At 34.9% G+C, this 14,157-nt stretch overlaps 1 long non-coding RNA gene across 1 annotated transcript; it reads left to right on the forward strand.

The window, feature by feature from the left end:
- Positions 1–4,458: 4,458 nt before the first annotated feature.
- Positions 4,459–5,469, forward strand: LOC120353715. Its single transcript, XR_005572537.1, has 2 exons — positions 4,459–4,616; positions 5,069–5,469. It is a non-coding gene; the product is annotated as an uncharacterized LOC120353715 (long non-coding RNA).
- The last annotated feature ends 8,688 nt before the right edge of the window (positions 5,470–14,157 follow it).

Consider the following 14,157-nt stretch of genomic DNA (forward strand, 5'->3'; position numbering starts at 1 on the left):
TCACCATATGTGGCCCTATTAGAAGTACTTCAGTTCTTCATTTTAGAGAGTTCTTGAAGAAACATTATCATAATGAGATATACAAAATAGTAGATATTTTAGGTATGTCTGGGAAAGCATTTGATGAAGAGTTCTCATATTTACGTTTCATTGGAAAATACACAAATAAAAGTGGAAAGAGGTTTGTTATAGCTGATACTATTCTTGAACAGTTTTTCCATGATGCCTCAATGCCTAGCAGTTTATCTATTGAATCAGCTTTTGGAAATGAATTCTCGAAATGTTCTACTACATTTTGTTGTTTGCTATTGATTATTTCAACGGAAGATACAGTTAATGATTGATGCACTTTATATGTCATATATGTCATATAAAGTGCATCAATCATTAACTGTATCTTCCGTTTGAAATAATCAATAGCAAACAACAAAATGTAGTAGAACATTTCAGCTATAGTCATTATACTATGAGATTCATTATACTATGAGAGTCATTATACTGTGATGAGAACTCAACTTCAAAAAAAAAATTCCAATGAACGTGTTTGTCTTTTATTTCAACAACTACCATATAAGGCTGCATGATTCCAAGAAGAGTGTTAAAATTACTTCTTATACACTCAATTTGTTGATTGATTCTTTAGAAGATTGAGAAAACGCAAAAAATCACTGGAAGTCTAGAACTTAGCTGAAAGACTAGCTCGGAAACCGGCCCTCAATTATTGACTGATTCAATCAATAGTTATTTGTATATCAAGAGTGAAAAGTACGACTTTTTCTCCCTGTGGGAAAAAGTTTGAAGCCCGAGGCGAAGCCGAGGGCAGCAATTTTCCTGAGGGAGAAAAAGTATTTTTCGCTCGTGATGTACACAACATTTTTCCTCCATCTACATTTTTTTATAGAAACTGCAAATAAAATCATTCTAATAACTTACGTATTGGTGACAATGATTCCTAACAACATAACCTAAATCTAAAACCTATAAACCGGTCGTCTGATTGGCACTGCCGATTGCGCTATCTACTGGCAAAAGTTGTAACAACTATATCAGCTGGGCAGCTACCAAAAATGGCTGACTCCAGATCACGCGGTTCAGATTTGAATTGCAGATCAAAAATATTTGTTGGCTGGTATTTTGAATAGAATAAAATATTTTTAAAATTGTATAAATTTTTATCGTCTACTAATATTAAGAACATAATTATTATCATACAAACATATATTTCATGAGTTGATCAAATTTCTGGTTGTGGTATTGAATTCAGTTGACTCAATGACAGACACCTCTATTATGCTTTCTCATCTGAGCTTAGACTTTCTTACCTATTACAATGTAAGTTTCAAAGTAGAGATGCTCTCCATGTTATTCAAATGGAGTCACTTTTACTCCCTAGGGAGTTTTTCTGTTGTTTACTACCGAGAGCGAAGAAGTGACACTTTAGTATTAGGTTTCAGGGAGTAAAGTAGGTACTTTAGACAGTAGGTGGAGGAAAAGATTATTTGTGAAGGGTAATTATTTCAAGCATGCAATCCATAATATATTTCATAGAATATGGATTGTTTAGGGATTGCATGAAAGAGCATGAGTGTCAAAAATACATTATCTTAATTGGATGAAAAAAGTAACTCACTCCTTAGTCAAATCAATTTGAAGCTGATTAATAATTCAATTACAAAAATGAACACAAATGACAAGCAAAATAATTAGTATTTTACATGAGATGGTAGTTGAGGAGGAGTGGGTGGAGGAGTATGGATAGGGGGGAGAGGGAGGTAAAGCCAGTTACATACACATCGATTTTTGTTGCACCAGATTTTGCTGTCCTTAAAAATTCTATCAGATCAAATATAAGTAAGTAATGATGAAGTATAATTGAGAAATGTGAAGATTATCTTGGCAGTCTTATAACCTCAGAAAGTAATTCAAGAAAAGAGATCAGCAATAGAATTGAGCAGGCTAGGCATGCTACACAGAGACTAAACTCTATGCTCTGCTCCAAAAGCATAAGAGCTTTACCAAAGTTAGAGTTTTCAACTCCATTGTAAAGAGAATTCTGATATATGGCTGAGAAACATGGGAAATGAGAAAAATCTGGTGTGGCGCACTCACACAACTTTCCTTGCCGTTATGAAAATTGATCACCTGATGCTAGTGTAAACGCGCATCTCAAGTCAAAGATCTGAGCCAGCTGGTGACAGGTCAATAACGCTGGATACACACGAGATCTGCTATCTCTTCATAGTGAATGAATTAATAGAATCAACAGTTGCCAACAGTTTGCAATTGAATAATTACATTTTCTCAAATTTCAAGCTTATTTTCAATTTTAGGTGAAAATGTTACTGGACATTAATTGTAAAGATTTCCATGCCCAATCTATTCCACTTCAATTTTTTTGTTTAAATTGTATCTGAGAATCTAAAATCAAACTTTGCATAGATGGGGCGGTGCTCCTGAAATTTTTACTGATATAGGACTTGTGGCAGTTGACAGAGCTTATCAATGACTATTTTAGGTATGAATTTGATCAAAATCGTTTGAGCCATTTTCGAGAAAATCGCGAGAAACCCTGTTTTTGACAACATTTTCGCCATTTTAGCCGCCATCTTGAATCGCATTTGATCGATATTGTTCGTGTCTGATCCTTATAGTGTAAGGACCTTAAGTTCCAAATTTCAAGTCATTCCGTTAATTGGGAGATGAGATATCGTGTACACAGACGCACATACACTCATACACACACCACACACACAACACACACACACAACACACACACACACACACACACACACACACAACACACACACCACACACACACACCACACACACACACACACACACACCACACACACACCACACACACACACACACACCACAACACACACACACACACCACACACACACACCAACACACACACACACACACACACACACCACACCACACACACACAACACACACACACACACACACACACAACACACACACAACACACACACCACACACACACATACAGACCAATACCCAAATACCACTTTTTTGGTCTCAGGGGACCTTAAAACGTATAGAAATTCAGAAATTGGGGTACCTTAATATTTTTTTCGGAAAGCAATACTTTCCTTAATACGGCAAGAAAAGTGAAAAGGTACAGCCAGAGACTGAACGCAATAGAAATGGATTTTCTTTGAAGAAGATGCCGTGTATCTCGGATGGATCGGGTCAGGAATTTGGAGATCAGAGAAAGAGTCGGGAAGCAGATTTCAACAGTTGATGAGATCAAAAGGAGGCGACTTGTATGGATGGGACACATGCAAAGAATGGATGATGAACGGTGGCCCAAAAGGATATTGAATTGGAATCCACCAGGAAGAAGGAAGAGGGGAAGACCACCTGAAACTTGGATGAAGCAAGTGAAGAGTGAAATTCGTGAGAGGAATTTTGGATAGAGCAAGATGGTATGTGGGATGCGAGAGACGGCTTCAGTGTTGCAAATTGAACTCGCTATAATATAAGTGTTCTCAATATTTTATTGTTTTGTATCCAATGTATTCTTTATTTCATTATCTAATGACTATTATGTTATTATGGTAGATGACTGTATCCTATGTAATGTATATTCTTTATTCTCTTGAGAGATACCTTGTGAAGCTAAATTATTATCTTATGTACATTTTACTATTGTGAGATTGAAACCTGAAGTTATGTCTGGTATTATTATCGATCAGCGGCGACCTGAAAACTCTGACACCAGGCCTGAGCCAGCCAGGTCACTCGATATCATTATTATTATTATCAAATTGATGTTTCCGATAGCATTGAAGAAATAAAATTATTCTTATGACAAGCAGGAAGAAGGATATGGAGGAGTTGGTGGAGGAGGAGCAGAATGAGGAGGAAGAGGAAGAAGAAGAGGAGGTACTCATTACATATGTTTCTGTCCTCAAGCATTACAAGTGTAACAATTTTGGACATGATTATTTTTATCTTGTTTTTCTGTTATTTCGGTTCTAAATTCGATTGTATTATCAGCTGGTTTTTCTCAGTGAGACAAAGATGCACTTATGGGATCGAGCTGTACCCTTCGAATAATCTACTTTCTTGTTCTCTCCAGTTCTTTTTTGCTATTTTCTTTCTCCCTTTTTCTGTCCTTGTTGGTAGCTTGAGTTTGCATTGCTCTTTCTCTCTAGTTTTTTGTCTAATTTTGATAATTCCGTTTTGCTTACGTCACTGTCTTGTTTGCTACCCCGTCTTCAACGCTCGATGATCCATTCTGTCTCTGAATTTCGTGAGTGGAGGTTGTAAATTTAATTTTTCCTTTGATTCCATTTTTATTTAGCTTATGCTAAATTTTTCTATCTATTACAATATGTATCAGAGACAGATTTCATTCATCACAAGTTGTGATATTATTATTTTCTTTATTTTTTTTATTTCTTTTTAAATATGTAAATTTTCTTGTTTGTTATTAAAAAAAAAAAAAAGAAAAGTAATCATGTCCGAAAATTTATTTGAGTATTTATTCTAGCTGGCCTAAGTTATGGCAATTTATTTATATTTGTTGAAAACCTCATTCATCACATATGTATCCATAGTAATTTCTACAATTTCCGCTGTACAGGTAAAGCATTATTTATTTATATACTTTAATTATTGTTTTATAAGTCAAGTCTGATCAGATTATAATTAATCCCAGCTTTCCTTAAATTTGTTTTTCAGCTCTAATTCTCGTAATTCAAAATGTTGGAAATATTTCTATGCAAGTTTATATATAGTAAAATTAAATTAATAAATAAATAATATCAAATTATCTTGTCACGCTGGTCAAATAAATAAATAAATAATTAAATAAAATTGTAAAGCCTTATTCAAGTTATAATTTTTCTTTTTAAAAATCTCTTTTGGAAGCTTCACTTCGAGTATCTTGAATTATTTATCTTTAAACTATTATTGATGAATTTATTAAAGATCTTGGGTTTGTTGATTTTGTTAAGAAGAGCAAATTCTGTATTATTGATCTCTCCTTTAGTATTACAGTATTTATATATTTCTTTTCGTTTCTCTATTATTTAGCGGTCATAGACTCGTAGACTCGTAGACTCGTAGTATCACAGGATGTCTTAGTTATGGCCATGGAAGCTGAATCCTTGCTGACCAACTCATCACAAGGAAACCAATATTTCCAGAAAAGATCTAAATTCGCCGTAAAAAGGATACTTCAAGAACTTCTTGTGCAGTGAAAATAATAAGTGAAAAATTTGAATAAAGTGTACGGAGGCCTCCTCACTTCAATACACCAGGTATTTACGAAAAACCAATATTAAATTATGGAAAATTCACAGGCAACTACTTCGCAAAAAAATGGGACAGGATAATAAATAAATTTGTAATTACTTGATTTAAATTTTGTTTATTTTTTGGAAATTCTATTTATTTGATCTATTATGTATATTAAATTGCAAACATGATTACAATCTTATTGTTGATTATTGAATATGCCTAACAATCATCAATGACAAGTAATGAATGGGGTAATCTTGAATTGTTGAGCTGTCATATCATTCAATTATAAATGTTGCTACTTAGAAGGGGTTGGAAATTAAATAAATGGAATATTTTAGTTAATATATTGAACTATATATTCAATTTATTGATTTAAATATTCGGAGGATTATTTCCTTCCCCATCTCAAAGATTAATTTCAACTGCGGTAAACTGAGGTAACATTTCACAAGAATAATATAATGTAGTTATTATCGATAGAGTATCAGCAGAATTAATTTCTAAGTAATGTCCTGCCCCAATATTCATTCTTCAGCAGGCTCTTGCTTCAAAAACAAAAGTGACTAACTTGAAAGTAGTGCTATCTGTAGTTTCCTGCTATCTAGGTCCCTACGCTCTAGACCTAGACTACTCACTGTCTAGCTCATGATAATTATGACATTCTATTCTCTCTCTCATCTCTTATATTTTGTCGACTTGATTCTTCACAGTATGAAGAAAATATAACATAAGACGATAATTTTTGTAGCTGAACCGACAGAGAATATTCAGGTATTTTTCTGTGGGGGGATATATCCCCATATCCACCCCAAACAATCAACTTATAATAATTAATTTGACATCAGAATGACTTACGAATTCATCCAATTCGGATAATGTGGTCAACTTATAAAAAAATTGATTCGACCTCAGAATTACTTATGAGTTCATCCAATTTGGATAATGTGGCCTTGTTAAAACATCAGCCTTTCCATGCGAATCCCTATGGAGATGAAAATTATTCGAAATATTATCACATTATCTCTGTTGTGAAATAATAATGAAATGGGAAAGGTGATTATGGATTAGCTTTTCTCATTAGTAAATTGTGAATGGAGTGACCATGTCTTAATATCAATTTAGTAAGCAGTCTACTGCAGGTCACGCCCAGCTTATAGCAAATTCTAGTGAGTGCTCCAGTTTGAAGTAGCAGGCTTCATATCCTAGTTCTTGTGCAGATATATCTATTGAATCAAGTGATCTATCATCTACTGTGTGTATATAGTTTGTTGTGTTCATCACACTCATGGAAGAGGCGGCTTCAAGAACTCCACATCAGAGACAGATGAGAAGAAGGAAAACCGTAAATCCCCATTTCAAGAACTTTGTGGAGAACACTTCATTACATGGGGTGAAATACATTTTTGGTGGTAGCCAACACTGGATCAAGCGTGCTTACTGGTGCATAGTCGTCATCGGTTTTGTCATTTCATTGTTTACAATATACACAATAAAAATGAAGAAATGGAAAGAATCTCCCATGACGATAGAACTGGCAAATACTCCTCAAAGCATCTCTACTATACCTATTCCTGCTCTCACCATATGTGGCCCTATTAGAAGTACTTCATTTCTTCATATTAGAGAGTTCTTGGAGAAACATTATAATGATGAGATATACAAAATAGTAGATATTTTAGGTATGTCTGGGAAAGCATTTGATAAAAAGTTCAAATTTTCACGTTCTTCTGGAAAAAATACGAATATAAGTGAAAAATCGTTTGTTATAGCTGATTCAATTCTTGAACAGTTTTTCCATGATGGTTCACTGCTTGGTAGATTATCTATTAAATCTGCTTTTGAAAATGAATTCTCGAAAAGTTCTACTTTCATGTTCAGGGGATACTGTCTGTCCAGCAACATATTTCCACCTTCAAAGATTTACAGGAAGGATGTGGTACGTAATTTTTTACGCTATGATTCAATGGAACGTAACACAAGAAAGGTCGGTTGGGTTACTGATGCAATCCATGGATTTCCATCATTTACAGAGAATGGGACATCGAGTTCCCCTCTTGATCTTCCACCAAACAAGTACCCTACCTTAATGCCACTGAATCAATCACACATAAGCTATGAAATCGAATATGGTTATTTAAACTTGGATAATTCTAGAGAATATGTCATTGGCAGAGACAATTCACTTCGATTCATAATCCACAATCCGTGGGAAGTTCCGAATCCATTCATGAGATGGCATCGTCTCCATTTAACAGAAGGATCTCGCATTCATATAGAACCTGAACAAATCGTAAAATATCCTGTAGATGAGAACGATTTTCTGTACAAAGTTCCATATACCAAACAATGCTACAACACAACGGAGAGAGCATTGGACTTTTTTCAATATTATACACGACAAAACTGTTTGATGGAGTGCTCCACTAAAAGAGCATTGAGAGAATGTGGATGTGTCCTGTTTTTCATGCCGCACAACGAATCAACATACATTTGCTCTGATGAACACAGCTCTTGTGCGATGGATGTGGCCAAAGCCACTCATTATGACACGGGTGAAAGGAGGTTTGTAGATTCTTGTCACTGTTTGTCATCTTGTAACTACACGGACTACAAGGTGATATCTTATGAATTATTTCATAATAAAGTTGGTAGACTGCCAGAAAAGTTGTTATTCATGAGCTTGAAGATAAGGGGGGCTAAACCATATTTTAAGTATGACTATTTAGAAAAACGCGCTATTGAAATTGTATTTAGGGACATCGTTTTCCTTCCTAAAGTTCGCACCTTCACATACAATAACTATAAGATGATGGACTCCACCGTTTTCTACTTGGATGCATTTCTAGGCATAAGTATAATGACTATAGCTGAAATGTTCTACTACATTTTGTTGTTTGCTATTGATTATTTGAAACGGAAGATACAGTTAATGATTGATGCACTTTATATGTGATGAGAACTCAACTTGAAAAAAAAATTCCAATGAACGTGTTTGTCTTTTATTTCAACAACTACCATATAAGGCTGCATGATTCCAAGAAGAGTGTTAAAATTACATCTCATCCACTCAATTTGTTGATTGATTCTTTAGAAGATTGAAAAAACGCAAAAAATCACTGGAAGTCTAGAACTTAGCTGAAAGACTAGCTCGGAACCCGACCCTCAATTATTGACTGATTCAATCAATAGTTATTTGTATATCAAGAGTGAAAAGTACGACTTTTCTCCCTGTGGGAAAAAGTTTGAAGCCTGAGGCGAAGCCGAGGGCAGCAATTTTCCTGAGGGAGAAAAAGTATTTTTCGCTCGTGATGTACACAACATTTTTCCTCCATCTACATTTTTTTATAGAAACTGCAAATAAAATCATTCTAATAACTTACGTATTGGTGACAATGATTCCTAACAACATAACCTAAATCTAAAACCTAAAAACCGGTCGTCTGATTGGCACTGCCGATTGCGCTATCTTGTGGCAAAAGTTGTAACAACTATATCAGCTGGGCAGCTACCAAAAATGGCTGACTCCAGATCACGCGGTTCAGATTTGAATTGCAGATCAAAAATATTTGTTGGCTGGTATTTTGAATAGAATAAAATATTTTGAAAATTGTATAAATTTTATAAATTTTTATCGTCTACTAATATTAAGAACATAATTATTATCATACAAACATATATTTCATGAGTTGATCAAATTTCTGGTTGTGGTATTGAATTCAGTTGACTCAATGACAGACACCTCTATTATGCTTTCTCATCTGAGCTTAGACCTTCTAACCTATTACAATGTAAGTTTCAAAATAGAGATGCTCCCCATGTTATTTAAATGGAGTCACTTTTACTCCCTAGGGAGTTTTTCTGTTGTTTACTACCGAGAGCGAAGAAGTGACACTTTAGTATTAGGTTTCAGGGAGTAAAGTAAGTACTTTAGACAGTAGGTGGAGGAAAAGATTATTTGTGAAAGGTAATTATTTCAAGCATGCAATCCATAATATATTTCATAGAATATGGATTGTTTAGGGACTGCATGAAAGAGCATGAGTGTCAAAAATACATTATCTTAATTGGATGAAAAAAGTAACTCACTCCTTAGTCAAATCAATTTGAAGCTGATTAATAATTCAATTATAAAAATGAACACGAATGACAAGCAAAATAATTAGTATATTATACATGAGATGGTGGTTGAGGAGGAGTGGGTGGAGGAGTAGGGATAGTGGGTGAAGAGGGAGGTAAAGCCAGTTACATACACATCGATTTCTGTTGCACCAGATTTTGCTATCCTTAAAAATTCTATCAGATCAAATATAAGTGAGTAATGATGAAGTATAATTAAGAAATGTGAAGATTATAAGAGTATCTTGGTAGTCTTATAACCTCAGAAGGTAATTCAAGAAAAGAGATCAGCAATAGAATTGAGCAGGCTAGGCATGCTACACAGAGACTTAACTCTATGCTCTGCACCAAAAGCATTAAGAGCTTTACCAAAGTTAGAGTCTTCAGCTCCATTGTAAAGAGCATTCTGATATATGGCTGAGAAACATGGGAAATGAGAAAAATCTGGTGTGGCGCACTCACACAACTTTCCTTGCCGTTATGAAAATTGATCACCTGACGCTAGTGTAAACGCGCATCTCAAGTCAAAGATCTGAGCCAGCTGGTGACAGGTCAATAACGCTGGATACACACGAGATCTGCTATCTCTTCATAGTGAATGAATTAATAGAATCAACAGTTGCCAACAGTTTGCAATTGAATAATTACATTTTCTCAAATTTCAAGCTTATTTTCAATTTTAGGTGAAAATGTTACTGGACATTAATTGAAGAGATGTACATGCTCAATCGTTTCCACTAGAAATTTTTTGTTTGAATTATATCTGAGACCTGATAATTGGGAATCTAAAATCAAACTTTGCATAGATGGGGCGGAGTTCCTGAGATTTTTACAGATATGGGACTTGTGGCAGTTGATATAGCTTATCGATGACTATTCTAGGTATAAATTTGAAAAGAATCGTTTGAGCCATTTTCGAGGAAATCGCGAAAAACCCTGTTTTTGACAACATTTTCGCCATTTTAGCCGCCGTCTTGAATCGCATTTAATCGATATTGTTCGTGTCGGATCCTTATAGTGTAAGGACCTTAAGTTCCAAATTTCAAGTCATTCCGTTAATTGGGAGTTGAGATATCGTGTACACAGACGCACATACACTCATACACACACACACACACACACACACACATACAGACCAATACCCAAAAACCAGCTTTGAAAAGCTGGTGAACACACACGAAAACATGGTCCTGTGAAATGATTATTTTTATTAGAATAAAGTGGATTTTTTGACAATATCTCAAATCTCTTCAATTATGGAAAAGTTTCACAACATCAATATTCACTCTACAAACTAAATCTCACAGTTTATAGTGAATGCCACTATACAGTCCAGCAGTGAGGTCCAAGTTATAATGGCAATGGAGAAAGATAGGAGGTCAACGTTGCCGATCCTCTGTCTTGTCAATGCCTTCTATAGACGGTAGCTGATACAGGTTTATTGATGTAATATCAACTGTTCATTCTCGTTTAAAATAATCAATAATTTATTAAGCAAGGAATTATATTTTTCAATAATTTCCCAATGAATTTTCATGATTAAGATGAGGAATTCTACATTGTTAAAAGACGATCTGGCAACAGAGGAAAGCGAGAAAGGGATAGCGATATCCGGTTAGTTGAATGATAGACAAGGATAGCAATACCATTGCTATACCAACACTGTCATTATAACATAGAACTCACTATACAGTCGCACTAAAAACGGATTTTTTAAAATCTCCAAAAATCTACGTTTTCCAATGTTTTTCTGCATTTCCTCAGCCTTTTCAAGAATCAATCAACAAATTGAGTTGATAAGATGTGACTTAAACATCCTTCTTGGAAGCATGCAGGCTAATATGGTAGTTGTTGAAATATAAGACTAACATGTTCATTCAATTTTTTTATTCAAGTTGAGTTCTCATCACATATAAAGTGCATCAATCATTAACTGTATCTTCCGTTTCAAATAATCAATAGCAAACAACAAAATGTAGTAGATCATTTCAGCTATAGTCATTATACTTATGCCTAGAAATGCATCCAAGTAGAAAACGGTGGAGTCCATCATCTCATAGTTATTGTATGTGAAGGTGCGAACTTTGGGATAGAAAACGATGTCCCTAAATACAATTTCAATAGTGTGATTTTCATTCCGATTGGAATAAACTCTAAATGACGAATCCTCCAATAAAAAGGACTTTATCACATAATATCTATTCAACCATTCTTTTTCTCTAGGCCCTTCTCCAAGCCATTCTTCACGTGGCGCTCTAACTTTATGAAATAATTCATAAGATATCACCTTGTAGTCCGTGTAGTTACAAGATGACAAACAGTCACAAGAATTCACAAATTTCCTTTCACCCGTGTCATAATAAGTGGCTTTGGCCACATCCATCGCACAAGAGCTGTGTTCATCAGAGCAAATGTATGTTGATTCGTTGTGCGGCATGAAAAACAGGACACATCCACATTCTCTCAATGCTCTCTTGGTGGAGCATTCCATTAAACAATTTTGTCGCGTATAATATTGAAAAAAGTCCAATGCTCTCTCCGTTGTGTTGTAGCATTGTTTGGTGTATGGAACTTTGTACAGAAAATCGTTTTCATCTACAGGGTATTTTATGATTTGTTCAGGTTCTATATGAATGCGAGAGCCATTTGATAAATGGAGACGATGCCATCTCATGAATGGATTTGGAACTTCCCAAGGATTGTGGATTATGAATCGAAGTGAATTGTCTCTGCCAATAAAAAATGTCTTCAAAATAAATCCCTTGGTTATAAACATATTTGATTATATAGCTTATGTGTGATTGCTTCAGTAAGGTGGGGTATTTTTTTGGTGTCGGAACGATGGGAGAACTCGATGTCTTATTCTCTGTAAATGATGGAAATCCATGGATTGTATCAGGAACCCAACTGCCTTTTTTTTGTCACGTTCTATTGAATCATTGCGTAGAAAATGACGTACTACATTCTTCCTGTAAATCTCTGAAGGTGGGAACATGTTGCTGGACAGACAGTATCCCCTGAACATGAAAGTAGAACTTTTCGAGAATTCATTTCCAAAAGCTGATTCAATAGATAAACTGCTAGGCATTGAGGCATCATGGAAAAACTGTTCAAGAATAGTATCAGCTATAAACAAACCTCTTTTCACTTTTATTTGTGTATTTTTCAGTGGAACGTGAAAATGAGAACTTTCCATCAAATGCTTTCCTAGACATACCTAAAATATCCACTATTTTGTATATCTCATCTTTATAATGTTTCTCCAAGAACTTTCTAATATGATGAAATGAAGTACTTCTAATAGGGCCACAGATGGTGAGAGCAGGAATAGGTATAGTAGAGATGCTTTGAGGAGTATTTGCCAGTTCTATCTTCATGGGAGATTCTTTCCATTTCTTCATTTTTATTGTGTATATTGCAAACAATGAAATGACAAAACCGATGACGACTATGCACCAGTAAGCACGCTTGATCCAGTGTTGGTTACCACCAAAAATGTATTTCACCCCATGTAATGAAGTGTTCTCCACAAAGTTCTTGAAATGGGGATTCACTCTTTTCCTTCTTCTCATCTGTCTCTGATGTGGAGTTCTTGAAGCCGCCTCTTCCATGAGTGTGATGAACACAACAAACTATATACACACAGTAGATGATAGATCACTTGATTCAATAGATAGATATATCTGCACAGGACTAGGATATGGATCCTTGTGAGAACACTCACTAGAATTTGCTATAACCTGGGCGTGACCTGCAGCAGACTGCTAAGAAAATTGATATTAAGACAGGGCCATTCCATTCACAATTTACTAATGGAAATGTAAAAGCTACTCCACCATTCCCAAAGCTACCTTTCCCATTTCAATATTACTTTAAAACAGAGATAATGTGATAGGTAATTTTGAGTACGTATGCAACTCATATTTCGAATATAATTGCTATTTCTATAGGGATTTGCATGGAAAAGATAATGTTTTAACAAGACCACATAAGAAAACATGTTACTGTTTGATTAATGACAAATTGACATTTCCTTATACCCCTTTTACAGGTGGTCAGTGGATGAAATAATACTAATACTAATACTAATTATCCGAATTGGATGAATTCGTAAGTCATTCTGAGGTCGAATCAATTTTTATAAGTTGACCACATTATCCGAATTGGATGAATTCGTAAGTCATTCTGATGTCAAATTAATTATTATAAGTTGATTGTTTGGGGTGGATATGGGGATATATCCCCCCTCAGAATAATACCTCAATATTTTTTGTGGCCGGTTCAGCTACAAAAATTATCGTCTTGTTATATTTCCTTTATATTGTATGAAGAATCAAGTCGACAAAATATAAGAGATGAGAGAGAGAATAGAACAATTTCATAATTATTATGAGCTAGACAGTGAGTAGTCTAGGCATAGAGCGTATAGGTACTATAACTCCAGTGAAATAAGGCTCAACTCACACTTAGGCGACTCTGGTCAATAAGAGACTCGACTCTAGTCGAGAGCATGTGTTTCCAAATGGTGACACTCAGACCAGTCGATTCTTGTCTCCGCGACTGTCACCATTTGAAAACACATGCTCTCGTATAGAGTCGAGTCTCTTCTCGACCTGAGTCGCCTAAGTGTGAGTTGAGCCTAATAATTTTTATCAAAATAAAGTGTATTTCTTGACAACAACTCAAGTCTTTTCAAAATTAAAAACTGTAAGCTATGCTAAAAATAATATCAACTCCCACATTATGGAAAAATATATAGCCGT

The sequence above is a fragment of the Nilaparvata lugens genome, chromosome 11, assembly GCF_014356525.2.
Source record: "Nilaparvata lugens isolate BPH chromosome 11, ASM1435652v1, whole genome shotgun sequence".
NCBI classification, from domain to species: Eukaryota; Metazoa; Arthropoda; class Insecta; order Hemiptera; family Delphacidae; genus Nilaparvata; species Nilaparvata lugens.